Genomic DNA, 16056 nt, shown 5'->3' with positions numbered 1-16056 from the left:
GACCTAACCCAGACCTAACCGGTGTTATCCTCTAAAATACTGTCCGAAACCAGGTTTAATGGACTGTTTCTGTGTGGTACCACATTACTACGTGATTCAAACGCGAAAAAAAATCCAGGATCTAGCCAACAAGTTTGCGAAAAGGGCGAAAGTATAAGCCAGATGCGCGCATATCCCAGACCTAACCGGTGTTATCCTCTAAAATATTGATCGAAACCAGGTTTAATTGACTGCTTCAGTGTTGTACCACATTACTACGTGATTCAAACACGAAAAAAACCCAGGATCTGGCCAACAAGTTTGCGAAAAAGGCGAAACTATAAGCCAGATGCGCGCATATCCCAGACCTAACCCAGACCTAACCGGTGTTATCCTCTAAAATATTGATCGAAAGCAGGTTTAATTGCCTGCTTCAGTGTGTTACCACATTACTACGTGATTCAAACACGAAAAAAACGCAGGATCTGGCCAACAAGTTTGCGAAAAAGGCGAAAGTATAAGCCAGATGCGCGGATATCCCAGACCTAACCCAGACCTAACACGTGTTATCCTCTAAAATATTGGTCGAAACCAGGTTTAATTGACTGCTTCAGTATGTTACCACATTACTACGTGATTCAAAGACGAAAAAACCCAGTATCTGGCCAACAAGTATGCGAAAAAGGCGAAAGTATAAGCCAGATGCGCGCATATCCCAGACCTAACCGGTGTTATCCTCTAAAATACTGTCCGAAACCAGGTTTAATGGACTGTTTCTGTGTGGTACCGTATTACTACGTGATTCAAACACGAAAAAAACCCAGGATCTGGCCAACAAGTTTGCGAAAATGGCGAAAGTATAAGCCAGATGCGCGCATATCCCAGACCTAACCGGTGTTATCCTCTAAAATATTCATCGAAACCAGGTTTAACTGACTGCTTCAGTGTTGTACCACATTACTACGTGATTCAAACACGAAAAAAACCCAGGATCTGGCCAACAAGTTTGCGAAAAAGGCGAAACTATAAGCCAGATGCGCGCATATCCCAGACCTAACCCAGACCTAACCGGTGTTATCCTCTAAAATATTGATCGAAAGCAGGTTTAATTGCCTGCTTCAGTGTGTTACCACATTACTACGTGATTCAAACACGAGAAAAACTCAGGACCTGGCCAACAAGTTTGCGAAAAAGGCGAAAGTATAAGCCAGATGCGCGCATATCCCAGACCTAACCCAGACCTAACCGGTGTTATCCTCTAAAATATTGATCGAAACCAGGATTAATTGACTGCTTCAGTGTGTTACCACATTACTACGTGATTCAAACACGAAAAAAACCCAGGATCTGGCCAACAAGTTTGCGAGAAAGGCGAAAGTGAAAGCCAGATGCGCGCATATCCCAGACCTAACCCAGACCTAACCGGTGTTATCCTCTAAAATATTGATCGAAACCAGGATTAATTGACTGCTTCAGTGTGTTACCACATTACTACGTGATTCAAACACGAAAAAAACCCAGGATCTGGCCAAAAAGTTTGCGAAAAAGGTGAAAGTATAAGCCATATGCGCGCATATCCCAGACCTAACCCAGACCTAACCGGTGTTATCCTCTAAAATACTGTCCGAAACCAGGTTTAATGGACTGTTTCTGTGTGGTACCACATTACTACGTGATTCAAACACGAAAAACCCCCAGGATCTGGCCAACAAGTTTGCGAAAAAGGCGAAAGTATAAGCCAGATGCGCGCATATCCCAGACCTAACCGGTGTTATCCTCTAAAATATTGATCGAAACCAGGTTTAATTGACTGCTTCAGTGTGGTACCACATTACTACGTGATTCAAAGACGAAAAAACCCAGTATCTGGCCAACAAGTATGCGAAAAAGGCGAAAGTATAAGCCAGATGCGCGCATATCCCAGACCTAACCGGTGTTATCCTCTAAAATATTGATCGAAACCAGGTTTAATTGACTGCTTCAGTGTTGTACCACATTACTACGTGATTCAAACACGAAAAAAACCCAGGATCTGGCCAACAAGTTTGCGAAAAAGGCGAAAGTATAAGCCAGATGCGCGCATATCCCAGACCTAACCCAGACCTAACCGGTGTTATCCTCTAAAATATTGATCGAAAGCAGGTTTAATTGACTGTTTCTGTGTGGTACCACATTACTACGTGATTCAAACCCGAAAAAAAACCCAGGATCTAGCCAACAAGTTTGCGAAAAAGGTGAAAGTATAAGCCAGATGCGCGCATATCCCAGACCTAACCGGTGTTATCCTCAAAAATATTCATCGAAACCAGGATTAATTGACTGCTTCAGTGTGTTACCACATTACTATGTGATTCAAACACGAAAAAAACCCAGGATCTGGCCAACAAGTTTGCGAAAAAGGTGAAAGTATAAGCCATATGCGCGCATAACCCAGACCTAACCCAGACCTAACCGGTGTTATCCTCTAAAATATTGATCGAAACCAGGTTTAATTGACTGCTTCAGTGTGTTACCACATTACTACGTGATTCAAACACGAAAAAACCCAGGATCTGGCCAACAAGTATGCGAAAAAGGCGAAAGTATAAGCCAGATGCGCGCATATCCCAGACCTAACCTGCGTTATCCTCTAAAATATTGATCGAAACCAGGTTTAATTGACTGCTTCAGTGTTGTACCACATTACTACGTGATTCAAACACGAAAAAAACCCAGGATCTGACCAACACGTATGCGAAGAAGGCGAAATCATGAGCCAGATGCTGGTATAACCCAGACCTAACCCAGACCTAACCGGTGTTATCCTCTAAAATATTGATCGAAACCAGGTTTAATTGACTGCTTCAGTGTGTTAGCACATTACTACGTGATTCAAATACGAAAAAAACCCAGGATCTGGCCAACAAGTATGCAAAGGAGGCAAAACCATGAGCCAGATGCGGGCATATCCCGGACCTGACCCAGACCTAACCGGTGTTATCCGCTAAAATACTGTCCGAATCCAGGTTTAATGGACTGTTTCTGTGTGGTACCACATTACTACGTGATTCAAACCCGAAAAAAACCCAGGATCTAGCCAACAAGTTTGCGAAAAAGGCGAAAGTATAAGCCAGATGCGCGCATATCCCAGACCTAACCCAGACCTAACCGGTGTTATCCTCTAAAATATTGATCGAAAGCAGGTTTAATTGACTGCTTCAGTGTGTTACCACATTACTACGTGATTCAAACACGAAAAAAACCCAGGATCTGGCCAACAAGTTTGCGAAAAAGGTGAAAGTATAAGCCATATGCGCGCATATCCCAGACCTAACCCAGACCTAACCGGTGTTATCCTCTAAAATACTGTCCGAAACCAGGTTTAATGGACTGTTTCTGTGTGGTACCGCATTACTACGTGATTCAAACACGACAAAAACCCAGGATCTGGCCAACAAGTTTGCGAAAAAGGCGAAAGTATAAGCCAGATGCGCGCATATCCCAGACCTAACCGGTGTTATCCTCTAAAATACTGTCCGAAACCAGGTTTAATGGACTGTTTCGGTGTGGTACCACATTACTACGTGATTCAAACACGAAAAAAACCCAGGATCTGGCCAACAAGTTTGCGAAAAAGGCGAAACTATAAGCCAGATGCGCGCATATCCCAGACCTAACCCAGACCTAACCGGTGTTATCCTCTAAAATATTGATCGAAAGCAGGTTTAATTGCCTGCTTCAGTGTGTTACCACATTACTACGTGATTCAAACACGAGAAAACCCCAGGATCTGGCCAACAAGATTGCGAAAAAGGCGAAAGTATAAGCCAGATGCGCGCATATCCCAGACCTAACCCAGACCTAACCGGTGTTATCCTCTAAAATATTGATCGAAACCAGGATTAATTGACTGCTTCAGTGTGTTACCACATTACTACGTGATTCAAACACGAAAAAAACCCAGGATCTGGCCAACAAGTTTGCGAAAAAGGCGAAAGTGAAAGCCAGATGCGCGCATATCCCAGACCTAACCCAGACCTAACCGGTGTTATCCTCTAAAATATTGATCGAAACCAGGATTAATTGACTGCTTCAGTGTGTTACCACATTACTACGTGATTCAAACACGAAAAAAACCCAGGATCTGGCCAAAAAGTTTGCGAAAAAGGTGAAAGTATAAGCCATATGCGCGCATATCCCAGACCTAACCCAGACCTGACCGGTGTTATCCTCTAAAATACTGTCCGAAACCAGGTTTAATGGACTGTTTCTGTGTGGTACCACATTACTACGTGATTCAAACGCGAAAAAAAATCCAGGATCTAGCCAACAAGTTTGCGAAAAAGGCGAAAGTATAAGCCAGATGCGCGCATATCCCAGACCTAACCGGTGTTATCCTCTAAAATATTCATCGAAACCAGGATTAATTGACTGCTTCAGTGTGTTACCACATTACTATGTGATTCAAACACGAAAAAAACCCAGGATCTGGCCAACAAGTTTGCGAAAAAGGTGAAAGTATAAGCCATATGCGCGCATAACCCAGACCTAACCCAGACCTAACCGGTGTTATCCTCTAAAATATTGATCGAAACCAGGTTTAATTGACTGCTTCAGTGTGTTACCACATTACTACGTGATTCAAACACGAAAAAACCCAGGATCTGGCCAACAAGTATGCGAAAAAGGCGAAAGTATAAGCCAGATGCGCGCATATCCCAGACCTAACCTGCGTTATCCTCTAAAATATTGATCGAAACCAGGTTTAATTGACTGCTTCAGTGTTGTACCACATTACTACGTGATTCAAACACGAAAAAAACCCAGGATCTGACCAACACGTATGCGAAGAAGGCGAAATCATGAGCCAGATGCTGGTATAACCCAGACCTAACCCAGACCTAACCGGTGTTATCCTCTAAAATATTGATCGAAACCAGGTTTAATTGACTGCTTCAGTGTGTTACCACATTACTACGTGATTCAAACACGAAAAAAACCCAGGATCTGGCCAACAAGTATGCAAAGGAGGCAAAACCATGAGCCAGATGCGGGCATATCCCGGACCTGACCCAGACCTAACCGGTGTTATCCGCTAAAATACTGTCCGAATCCAGGTTTAATGGACTGTTTCTGTGTGGTACCACATTACTACGTGATTCAAACCCGAAAAAAACCCAGGATCTAGCCAACAAGTTTGCGAAAAAGGCGAAAGTATAAGCCAGATGCGCGCATATCCCAGACCTAACCCAGACCTAACCGGTGATATCCTCTAAAATATTGATCGAAAGCAGGTTTAATTGACTGCTTCAGTGTGTTACCACATTACTACGTGATTCAAACACGAAAAAAACCCAGGATCTGGCCAACAAGTTTGCGAAAAAGGTGAAAGTATAAGCCATATGCGCGCATATCCCAGACCTAACCCAGACCTAACCGGTGTTATCCTCTAAAATACTGTCCGAAACCAGGTTTAATGGACTGTTTCTGTGTGGTACCACATTACTACGTGATTCAAACACGAAAAAACCCCAGGATCTGGCCAACAAGTTTGCGAAAAGGCGAAAGTATAAGCCAGATGCGCGCATATCCCAGACCTAACCGGTGTTATCCTCTAAAATATTGACCGAAACCAGGTTTAATTGACTGCTTCAGTGTTGTACCACATTACTACGTGATTCAAACACGAAAAAAACCCAGGATCTGGCCAACAAGTTTGCGAAAAAGGCGAAAGTATAAGCCAGATGCGCGCATATCCCAGACCTAACCCAGACCTAACACGTGTTATCCGCTAAAATACTGTCCGAAACCAGGTTTAATGGACTGTTTCTGTGTGGTACCACATTACTACGTGATTCAAACCCGAAAAAAACCCAGGATCTAGCCAACAAGTTTGCGAAAAAGGCGAAAGTATAAGCCAGATGCGCGCATATCCCAGACCTAACCCAGACCTAACCGGTGTTGTCCTCTAAAATATTGATCGAAAGCAGGTTTAATTGTCTGCTTCAGTGTGTTACCACATTACTACGTGATTCAAACACGAAAAAAACCCAGGATCTGGCCAACAAGTTTGCGAAAAAGGTGAAAGTATAAGCCATATGCGCGCATAACCCAGACCTAACCCAGACCTAACCGGTGTTATCCTCTAAAATATTGATCGAAACCAGGTTTAATTGACTGCTTCAGTGTGTTACCACATTACTACGTGATTCAAACACGAAAAAACCCAGGATCTGGCCAACAAGTATGCGAAAAAGGCGAAAGTATAAGCCAGATGCGCGCATATCCCAGACCTAACCTGCGTTATCCTCTAAAATATTGATCGAAACCAGGTTTAATTGACTGCTTCAGTGTTGTACCACATTACTACGTGATTCAAACACGAAAAAAACCCAGGATCTGACCAACACGTATGCGAAGAAGGCGAAATCATGAGCCAGATGCTGGTATAACCCAGACCTAACCCAGACCTAACCGGTGTTATCCTCTAAAATATTGATCGAAAGCAGGTTTAATTGACTGCTTCAGTGTGTTACCACATTACTACGTGATTCAAACACGAAAAAAACCCAGGATCTGGCCAACAAGTTTGCGAAAAAGGTGAAAGTATAAGCCATATGCGCGCATATCCCAGACCTAACCCAGACCTAACCGGTGTTATCCTCTAAAATACTGTCCGAAACCAGGTTTAATGGACTGTTTCGGTGTGGTACCACATTACTACGTGATTCAAACACGAAAAAACCCCAGGATCTGGCCAACAAGTTTGCGAAAAAGGCGAAAGTATAAGCCAGATGCGCGCATATCCCAGACCTAACCGGTGTTATCCTCTAAAATATTGATCGAAACGAGGTTTAATTGACTGCTTCAGTGTTGTACCACATTACTACGTGATTCAAACACGAAAAAAACGCAGGATCTGGCCAACAAGTTTGCGAAAAAGGCGAAAGTATAAGCCAGATGCGCGCATATCCCAGACCTAACCCAGACCTAACCGGTGTTGTCCTCTAAAATATTGATCGAAAGCAGGTTTAATTGTCTGCTTCAGTGTGTTACCACATTACTACGTGATTCAAACACGAAAAAAACCCAGGATCTGGCCAACAAGTTTGCGAAAAAGGCGAAACTATAAGCCAGATGCGCTCATATCCCAGACCTAACCCAGACCTAACCGGTGTTATCCTCTAAAATATTGATCGAAAGCAGGTATAATTGACTGCTTCAGTGTGTTACCACATTACTACGTGATTCAAACACGAAAAAAACCCAGGATCTCGCCAACAAGTTTGCGAAAAAGGCGAAAGTATAAGCCAGATGCGCGCATATCCCAGACCTAACCCAGACCTAACACGTGTTATCCGCTAAAATACTGTCCGAATCCAGGTTTAATGGACTGTTTCTGTGTGGTACCACATTACTACGTGATTCAAACCCGAAAAAAACCCAGGATCTGGCCAACAAGTTTGCGAAAATGGCGAAAGTATAAGCCAGATGCGCGCATATCCCAGACCTAACCGGTGTTATCCTCTAAAATATTCATCGAAACCAGGTTTAACTGACTGCTTCAGTGTTGTACCACATTACTACGTGATTCAAACACGAAAAAAACCCAGGATCTGACCAACACGTATGCGAAGAAGGCGAAATCATGAGCCAGATGCTGGTATAACCCAGACCTAACCCAGACCTAACCGGTGTTATCCTCTAAAATATTGATCGAAAGCAGGTTTAATTGCCTGCTTCAGTGTGTTACCACATTACTACGTGATTCAGACACGAGAAAAACCCAGGATCTGGCCAACAAGTTTGCGAAAAAGGCGAAAGTATAAGCCAGATGCGCGCATATCCCAGACCTAACCCAGACCTAACCGGTGTTATCCTCTAAAATATTCATCGAAACCAGGATTAATTGACTGCTTCAGTGTGTTACCACATTACTATGTGATTCAAACACGAATAAAACCCAGGATCTGGCCAACAAGTTTGCGAAAAAGGTGAAAGTATAAGCCATATGCGCGCATAACCCAGACCTAACCGGTGTTATCCTCTAAAATATTGATCGAAACCAGGTTTAATTGACTGCTTCAGTGTGTTACCACATTACTACGTGATTCAAAGACGAAAAAACCCAGTATCTGGCCAACAAGTATGCGAAAAACGCGAAAGTATAAGCCATATGCGCGCATATCCCAGACCTAACCCAGACCTAACCGGTGTTATCCTCTAAAATACTGTCCGAAACCAGGTTTAATGGACTGTTTCTGTGTGGTACCACATTACTACGTGATTCAAACGCGAAAAAAAATCCAGGATCTAGCCAACAAGTTTGCGAAAAAGGCGAAAGTATAAGCCAGATGCGCGCATATCCCAGACCTAACCGGTGTTATCCTCTAAAATATTGATCGAAACCAGGTTTAATGGACTGCTTCAGTGTTGTACCACATTACTACGTGATTCAAACACGAAAAAAACCCAGGATCTGGCCAACAAGTTTGCGAAAAAGGCGAAAGTATAAGCCAGATGCGCGCATATCCCAGACCTAACCCAGACCTAACCGGTGTTATCCTCTAAAATATTGATCGAAAGCAGGTTTAATTGACTGTTTCTGTGTGGTACCACATTACTACGTGATTCAAACCCGAAAAAAACCCAGGATCTCGCCAACAAGTTTGCGAAAAAGGCGAAAGTATAAGCCAGATGCGCGCATATCCCAGACCTAACCCAGACCTAACACGTGTTATCCGCTAAAATACTGTCCGAATCCAGGTTTAATGGACTGTTTCTGTGTGGTACCACATTACTACGTGATTCAAACCCGAAAAAAACCCAGGATCTGGCCAACAAGTTTGCGAAAAAGGCGAAAGTACAAGCCAGATGCGCGCATATCCCAGACCTAACCCAGACCTAACCGGTGTTATCCTCTAAAATATTGATCGAAAGCAGGTTTAATTGACTGCTTCAGTGTGTTACCACATTACTACGTGATTCAAACACGAAAAAAACCCAGGATCTGGCCAACAAGTATGCGAAAAAGGCGAAAGTATAAGCCAGATGCGCGCATATCCCAGACCTAACCTGCGTTATCCTCTAAAATATTGATCGAAACCAGGTTTAATTGACTGCTTCAGTGTTGTACCACATTACTACGTGATTCAAACACGAAAAAAACCCAGGATCTGACCAACACGTATGCGAAGAAGGCGAAATCATGAGCCAGATGCTGGTATAACCCAGACCTAACCCAGACCTAACCGGTGTTATCCTCTAAAATATTGATCGAAACCAGGTTTAATTGACTGCTTCAGTGTGTTACCACATTACTACGTGATTCAAATACGAAAAAAACCCAGGATCTGGCCAACAAGTATGCAAAGGAGGCAAAACCATGAGCCAGATGCGGGCATATCCCGGACCTGACCCAGACCTAACCGGTGTTATCCGCTAAAATACTGTCCGAATCCAGGTTTAATGGACTGTTTCTGTGTGGTACCACATTACTACGTGATTCAAACCCGAAAAAAACCCAGGATCTAGCCAACAAGTTTGCGAAAAAGGCGAAAGTATAAGCCAGATGCGCGCATATCCCAGACCTAACCCAGACCTAACCGGTGTTATCCTCTAAAATATTGATCGAAAGCAGGTTTAATTGACTGCTTCAGTGTGTTACCACATTACTACGTGATTCAAACACGAAAAAAACCCAGGATCTGGCCAACAAGTTTGCGAAAAAGGTGAAAGTATAAGCCATATGCGCGCATATCCCAGACCTAACCCAGACCTAACCGGTGTTATCCTCTAAAATACTGACCGAAACCAGGTTTAATGGACTGTTTCTGTGTGGTACCACATTACTACGTGATTCAAACACGAAAAAACCCCAGGATCTGGCCAAGAAGTTTGCGAAAAGGCGAAAGTATAAGCCAGATGCGCGCATATCCCAGACCTAACCGGTGTTATCCTCTAAAATATTGATCGAAACCAGGTTTAATTGACTGCTTCAGTGTTGTACCACATTACTACGTGATTCAAACACGAAAAAAACCCAGGATCTGGCCAACAAGTTTGCGAAAAAGGCGAAAGTATAAGCCAGATGCGCGCATATCCCAGACCTAACCCAGACCTAACACGTGTTATCCGCTAAAATACTGTCCGAATCCAGGTTTAATGGACTGTTTCTGTGTGGTACCACATTACTACGTGATTCAAACCCGAAAAAAACCCAGGATCTAGCCAACAAGTTTGCGAAAAAGGCGAAAGTATAAGCCAGATGCGCGCATATCCCAGACCTAACCCAGACCTAACCGGTGTTGTCCTCTAAAATATTGATCGAAAGCAGGTTTAATTGTCTGCTTCAGTGTGTTACCACATTACTACGTGATTCAAACACGAAAAAAACCCAGGATCTGGCCAACAAGTTTGCGAAAAAGGCAAAACTATAAGCCAGATGCGCGCATATCCCAGACCTAACCCAGACCTAACCGGTGTTATCCTCTAAAATATTGATCGAAAGCAGGCTTAATTGACTGCTTCAGTGTGTTACCACATTACTACGTGATTCAAACACGAAAAAAACCCAGGATCTGGCCAACAAGTTTGCGAAAAAGGTGAAAGTATAAGCCATATGCGCGCATATCCCAGACCTAACCCAGACCTAACCGGTGTTATCCTCTAAAATACTGTCCGAAACCAGGTTTAATGGACTGTTTCTGTGTGGTACCACATTACTACGTGATTCAAACACGAAAAAACCCCAGGATCTGGCCAACAAGTTTGCGAGAAAGGCAAAACTATAAGCCAGATGCGCGCATATCCCAGACCTAACCCAGACCTAACCGGTGTTATCCTCTAAAATATTGATCGAAACCAGGATTAATTGACTGCTTCAGTGTGTTACCACATTACTACGTGATTCAAACACGAAAAAAACCCAGGATCTGGCCAACAAGTATGCAAAGGAGGCAAAACCATGAGCCAGATGCGGGCATATCCCGGACCTAACCCAGACCTAACCGGTGTTATCCTCTAAAATATTGATCGAAACCAGGATTAATTGACTGCTTCAGTGTGTTACCACATTACTACGTGATTCAAACACGAAAAAAACCCAGGATCTGGCCAACAAGTTTGCGAAAAAGGCGAAACTATAAGCCAGATGCGCGCATATCCCAGACCTAACCCAGACCTAACCGGTGTTATCCGCTAAAATACTGTCCGAATGCAGGTTTAATGGACTGTTTCTGTGTGGTACCACATTACTACGTGATTCAAACGCGAAAAAAAATCCAGGATCTAGCCAACAAGTTTGCGAAAAAGGCGAAAGTATAAGCCAGATGCGCGCATATCCCAGACCTAACCGGTGTTATCCTCTAAAATATTGATCGAAACCAGGTTTAATTGACTGCTTCAGTGTTGTACCACATTACTACGTGATTCAAACACGAAAAAAACCCAGGATCTGGCCAACAAGTTTGCGAAAAAGGCGAAAGTATAAGCCAGATGCGCGCATATCCCAGACCTAACCCAGACCTAACCGGTGTTATCCTCTAAAATATTGATCGAAAGCAGGTTTAATTGAATGTTTCTGTGTGGTACCACATTACTACGTGATTCAAACCCGAAAAAAAACCCAGGATCTAGCCAACAAGTTTGCGAAAAAGGTGAAAGTATAAGCCATATGCGCGCATATCCCAGACCTAACCCAAACCTAACCGGTGTTATCCTCTAAAATACTGTCCGAAACCAGGTTTAATGGACAGTTTCTGTGTGGTACCGCATTACTACGTGATTCAAACACGACAAAAACCCAGGATCTGGCCAACAAGTTTGCGAAAAAGGCGAAAGTATAAGCCAGATGCGCGCATATCCCAGACCTAACCGGTGTTATCCTGTAAAATACTGTCCGAAACCAGGTTTAATGGACTGTTTCGGTGTGGTACCACATTACTACGTGATTCAAACACGAAAAAAACCCAGGATCTGGCCAACAAGTTTGCGAAAAAGGCGAAACTATAAGCCAGATGCGCGCATATCCCAGACCTAACCCAGACCTAACCGGTGTTATCCTCTAAAATATTGATCGAAAGCAGGTTTAATTGCCTGCTTCAGTGTGTTACCACATTACTACGTGATTCAAACACGAGAAAACCCCAGGATCTGGCCAACAAGATTGCGAAAAAGGCGAAAGTATAAGCCAGATGCGCGCATATCCCAGACCTAACCCAGACCTAACCGGTGTTATCCTCTAAAATATTGATCGAAACCAGGATTAATTGACTGCTTCAGTGTGTTACCACATTACTACGTGATTCAAACACGAAAAAAACCCAGGATCTGGCCAACAAGTTTGCGAAAAAGGCGAAAGTGAAAGCCAGATGCGCGCATATCCCAGACCTAACCCAGACCTAACCGGTGTTATCCTCTAAAATATTGATCGAAACCAGGATTAATTGACTGCTTCAGTGTGTTACCACATTACTACGTGATTCAAACACGAAAAAAACCCAGGATCTGGCCAAAAAGTTTGCGAAAAAGGTGAAAGTATAAGCCATATGCGCGCATATCCCAGACCTAACCCAGACCTGACCGGTGTTATCCTCTAAAATACTGTCCGAAACCAGGTTTAATGGACTGTTTCTGTGTGGTACCACATTACTACGTGATTCAAACGCGAAAAAAAATCCAGGATCTAGCCAACAAGTTTGCGAAAAAGGCGAAAGTATAAGCCAGATGCGCGCATATCCCAGACCTAACCGGTGTTATCCTCTAAAATATTCATCGAAACCAGGATTAATTGACTGCTTCAGTGTGTTACCACATTACTATGTGATTCAAACACGAATAAAACCCAGGATCTGGCCAACAAGTTTGCGAAAAAGGTGAAAGTATAAGCCATATGCGCGCATAACCCAGACCTAACCGGTGTTATCCTCTAAAATATTGATCGAAACCAGGTTTAATTGACTGCTTCAGTGTGTTACCACATTACTACGTGATTCAAACACGAAAAAACCCAGGATCTGGCCAACAAGTATGCGAAAAAGGCGAAAGTATAAGCCAGATGCGCGCATATCCCAGACCTAACCTGCGTTATCCTCTAAAATATTGATCGAAACCAGGTTTAATTGACTGCTTCAGTGTTGTACCACATTACTACGTGATTCAAACACGAAAAAAACCCAGGATCTGACCAACACGTATGCGAAGAAGGCGAAATCATGAGCCAGATGCTGGTATAACCCAGACCTAACCCAGACCTAACCGGTGTTATCCTCTAAAATATTGATCGAAAGCAGGTTTAATTGACTGCTTCAGTGTGTTACCACATTACTACGTGATTCAAACACGAAAAAAACCCAGGATCTGGCCAACAAGTTTGCGAAAAAGGCGAAAGTATAAGCCATATGCGCGCATATCCCAGACCTAACCCAGACCTAACCGGTGTTATCCTCTAAAATACTGTCCGAAACCAGGTTTAATGGACTGTTTCGGTGTGGTACCACGTTACTACGTGATTCAAACACGAAAAAACCCCAGGATCTGGCCAACAAGTTTGCGAAAAAGGCGAAAGTATAAGCCAGATGCGCGCATATCCCAGACCTAACCGGTGTTATCCTCTAAAATATTGATCGAAACGAGGTTTAATTGACTGCTTCAGTGTTGTACCACATTACTACGTGATTCAAACACGAAAAAAACGCAGGATCTGGCCAACAAGTTTGCGAAAAAGGCGAAAGTATAAGCCAGATGCGCGCATATCCCAGACCTAACCCAGACCTAACCGGTGTTGTCCTCTAAAATATTGATCGAAAGCAGGTTTAATTGTCTGCTTCAGTGTGTTACCACATTACTACGTGATTCAAACACGAAAAAAACCCAGGATCTGGCCAACAAGTTTGCGAAAAAGGCGAAACTATAAGCCAGATGCGCTCATATCCCAGACCTAACCCAGACCTAACCGGTGTTATCCTCTAAAATATTGATCGAAAGCAGGTATAATTGACTGCTTCAGTGTGTTACCACATTACTACGTGATTCAAACACGAAAAAAACCCAGGATCTCGCCAACAAGTTTGCGAAAAAGGCGAAAGTATAAGCCAGATGCGCGCATATCCCAGACCTAACCCAGACCTAACACGTGTTATCCGCTAAAATACTGTCCGAATCCAGGTTTAATGGACTGTTTCTGTGTGGTACCACATTACTACGTGATTCAAACCCGAAAAAAACCCAGGATCTGGCCAACAAGTTTGCGAAAATGGCGAAAGTATAAGCCAGATGCGCGCATATCCCAGACCTAACCGGTGTTATCCTCTAAAATATTCATCGAAACCAGGTTTAACTGACTGCTTCAGTGTTGTACCACATTACTACGTGATTCAAACACGAAAAAAACCCAGGATCTGACCAACACGTATGCGAAGAAGGCGAAATCATGAGCCAGATGCTGGTATAACCCAGACCTAACCCAGACCTAACCGGTGTTATCCTCTAAAATATTGATCGAAACCAGGTTTAATTGCCTGCTTCAGTGTGTTACCACATTACTACGTGATTCAGACACGAGAAAAACCCAGGATCTGGCCAACAAGTTTGCGAAAAAGGCGAAAGTATAAGCCAGATGCGCGCATATCCCAGACCTAACCCAGACCTAACCGGTGTTATCCTCTAAAATATTCATCGAAACCAGGATTAATTGACTGCTTCAGTGTGTTACCACATTACTATGTGATTCAAACACGAATAAAACCCAGGATCTGGCCAACAAGTTTGCGAAAAAGGTGAAAGTATAAGCCATATGCGCGCATAACCCAGACCTAACCGGTGTTATCCTCTAAAATATTGATCGAAACCAGGTTTAATTGACTGCTTCAGTGTGTTACCACATTACTACGTGATTCAAAGACGAAAAAACCCAGTATCTGGCCAACAAGTATGCGAAAAACGCGAAAGTATAAGCCATATGCGCGCATATCCCAGACCTAACCCAGACCTAACCGGTGTTATCCTCTAAAATACTGTCCGAAACCAGGTTTAATGGACTGTTTCTGTGTGGTACCACATTACTACGTGATTCAAACGCGAAAAAAAATCCAGGATCTAGCCAACAAGTTTGCGAAAAAGGCGAAAGTATAAGCCAGATGCGCGCATATCCCAGACCTAACCGGTGTTATCCTCTAAAATATTGATCGAAACCAGGTTTAATGGACTGCTTCAGTGTTGTACCACATTACTACGTGATTCAAACACGAAAAAAACCCAGGATCTGGCCAACAAGTTTGCGAAAAAGGCGAAAGTATAAGCCAGATGCGCGCATATCCCAGACCTAACCCAGACCTAACCGGTGTTATCCTCTAAAATATTGATCGAAAGCAGGTTTAATTGACTGTTTCTGTGTGGTACCACATTACTACGTGATTCAAACCCGAAAAAAACCCAGGATCTCGCCAACAAGTTTGCGAAAAAGGCGAAAGTATAAGCCAGATGCGCGCATATCCCAGACCTAACCCAGACCTAACACGTGTTATCCGCTAAAATACTGTCCGAATCCAGGTTTAATGGACTGTTTCTGTGTGGTACCACATTACTACGTGATTCAAACCCGAAAAAAACCCAGGATCTGGCCAACAAGTTTGCGAAAAAGGCGAAAGTACAAGCCAGATGCGCGCATATCCCAGACCTAACCCAGACCTAACCGGTGTTATCCTCTAAAATATTGATCGAAAGCAGGTTTAATTGACTGCTTCAGTGTGTTACCACATTACTACGTGATTCAAACACGAAAAAAACCCAGGATCTGGCCAACAAGTATGCGAAAAAGGCGAAAGTATAAGCCAGATGCGCGCATATCCCAGACCTAACCTGCGTTATCCTCTAAAATATTGATCGAAACCAGGTTTAATTGACTGCTTCAGTGTTGTACCACATTACTACGTGATTCAAACACGAAAAAAACCCAGGATCTGACCAACACGTATGCGAAGAAGGCGAAATCATGAGCCAGATGCTGGTATAACCCAGACCTAACCCAGACCTAACCGGTGTTATCCTCTAAAATATTGATCGAAACCAGGTTTAATTGACTGCTTCAGTGTGTTACCA

Source organism: Colletes latitarsis, chromosome 4 (assembly GCF_051014445.1).
Source record: "Colletes latitarsis isolate SP2378_abdomen chromosome 4, iyColLati1, whole genome shotgun sequence".
Classification (NCBI taxonomy): domain Eukaryota; kingdom Metazoa; phylum Arthropoda; class Insecta; order Hymenoptera; family Colletidae; genus Colletes; species Colletes latitarsis.
This window is presented reverse-complemented; position numbering follows the sequence as displayed.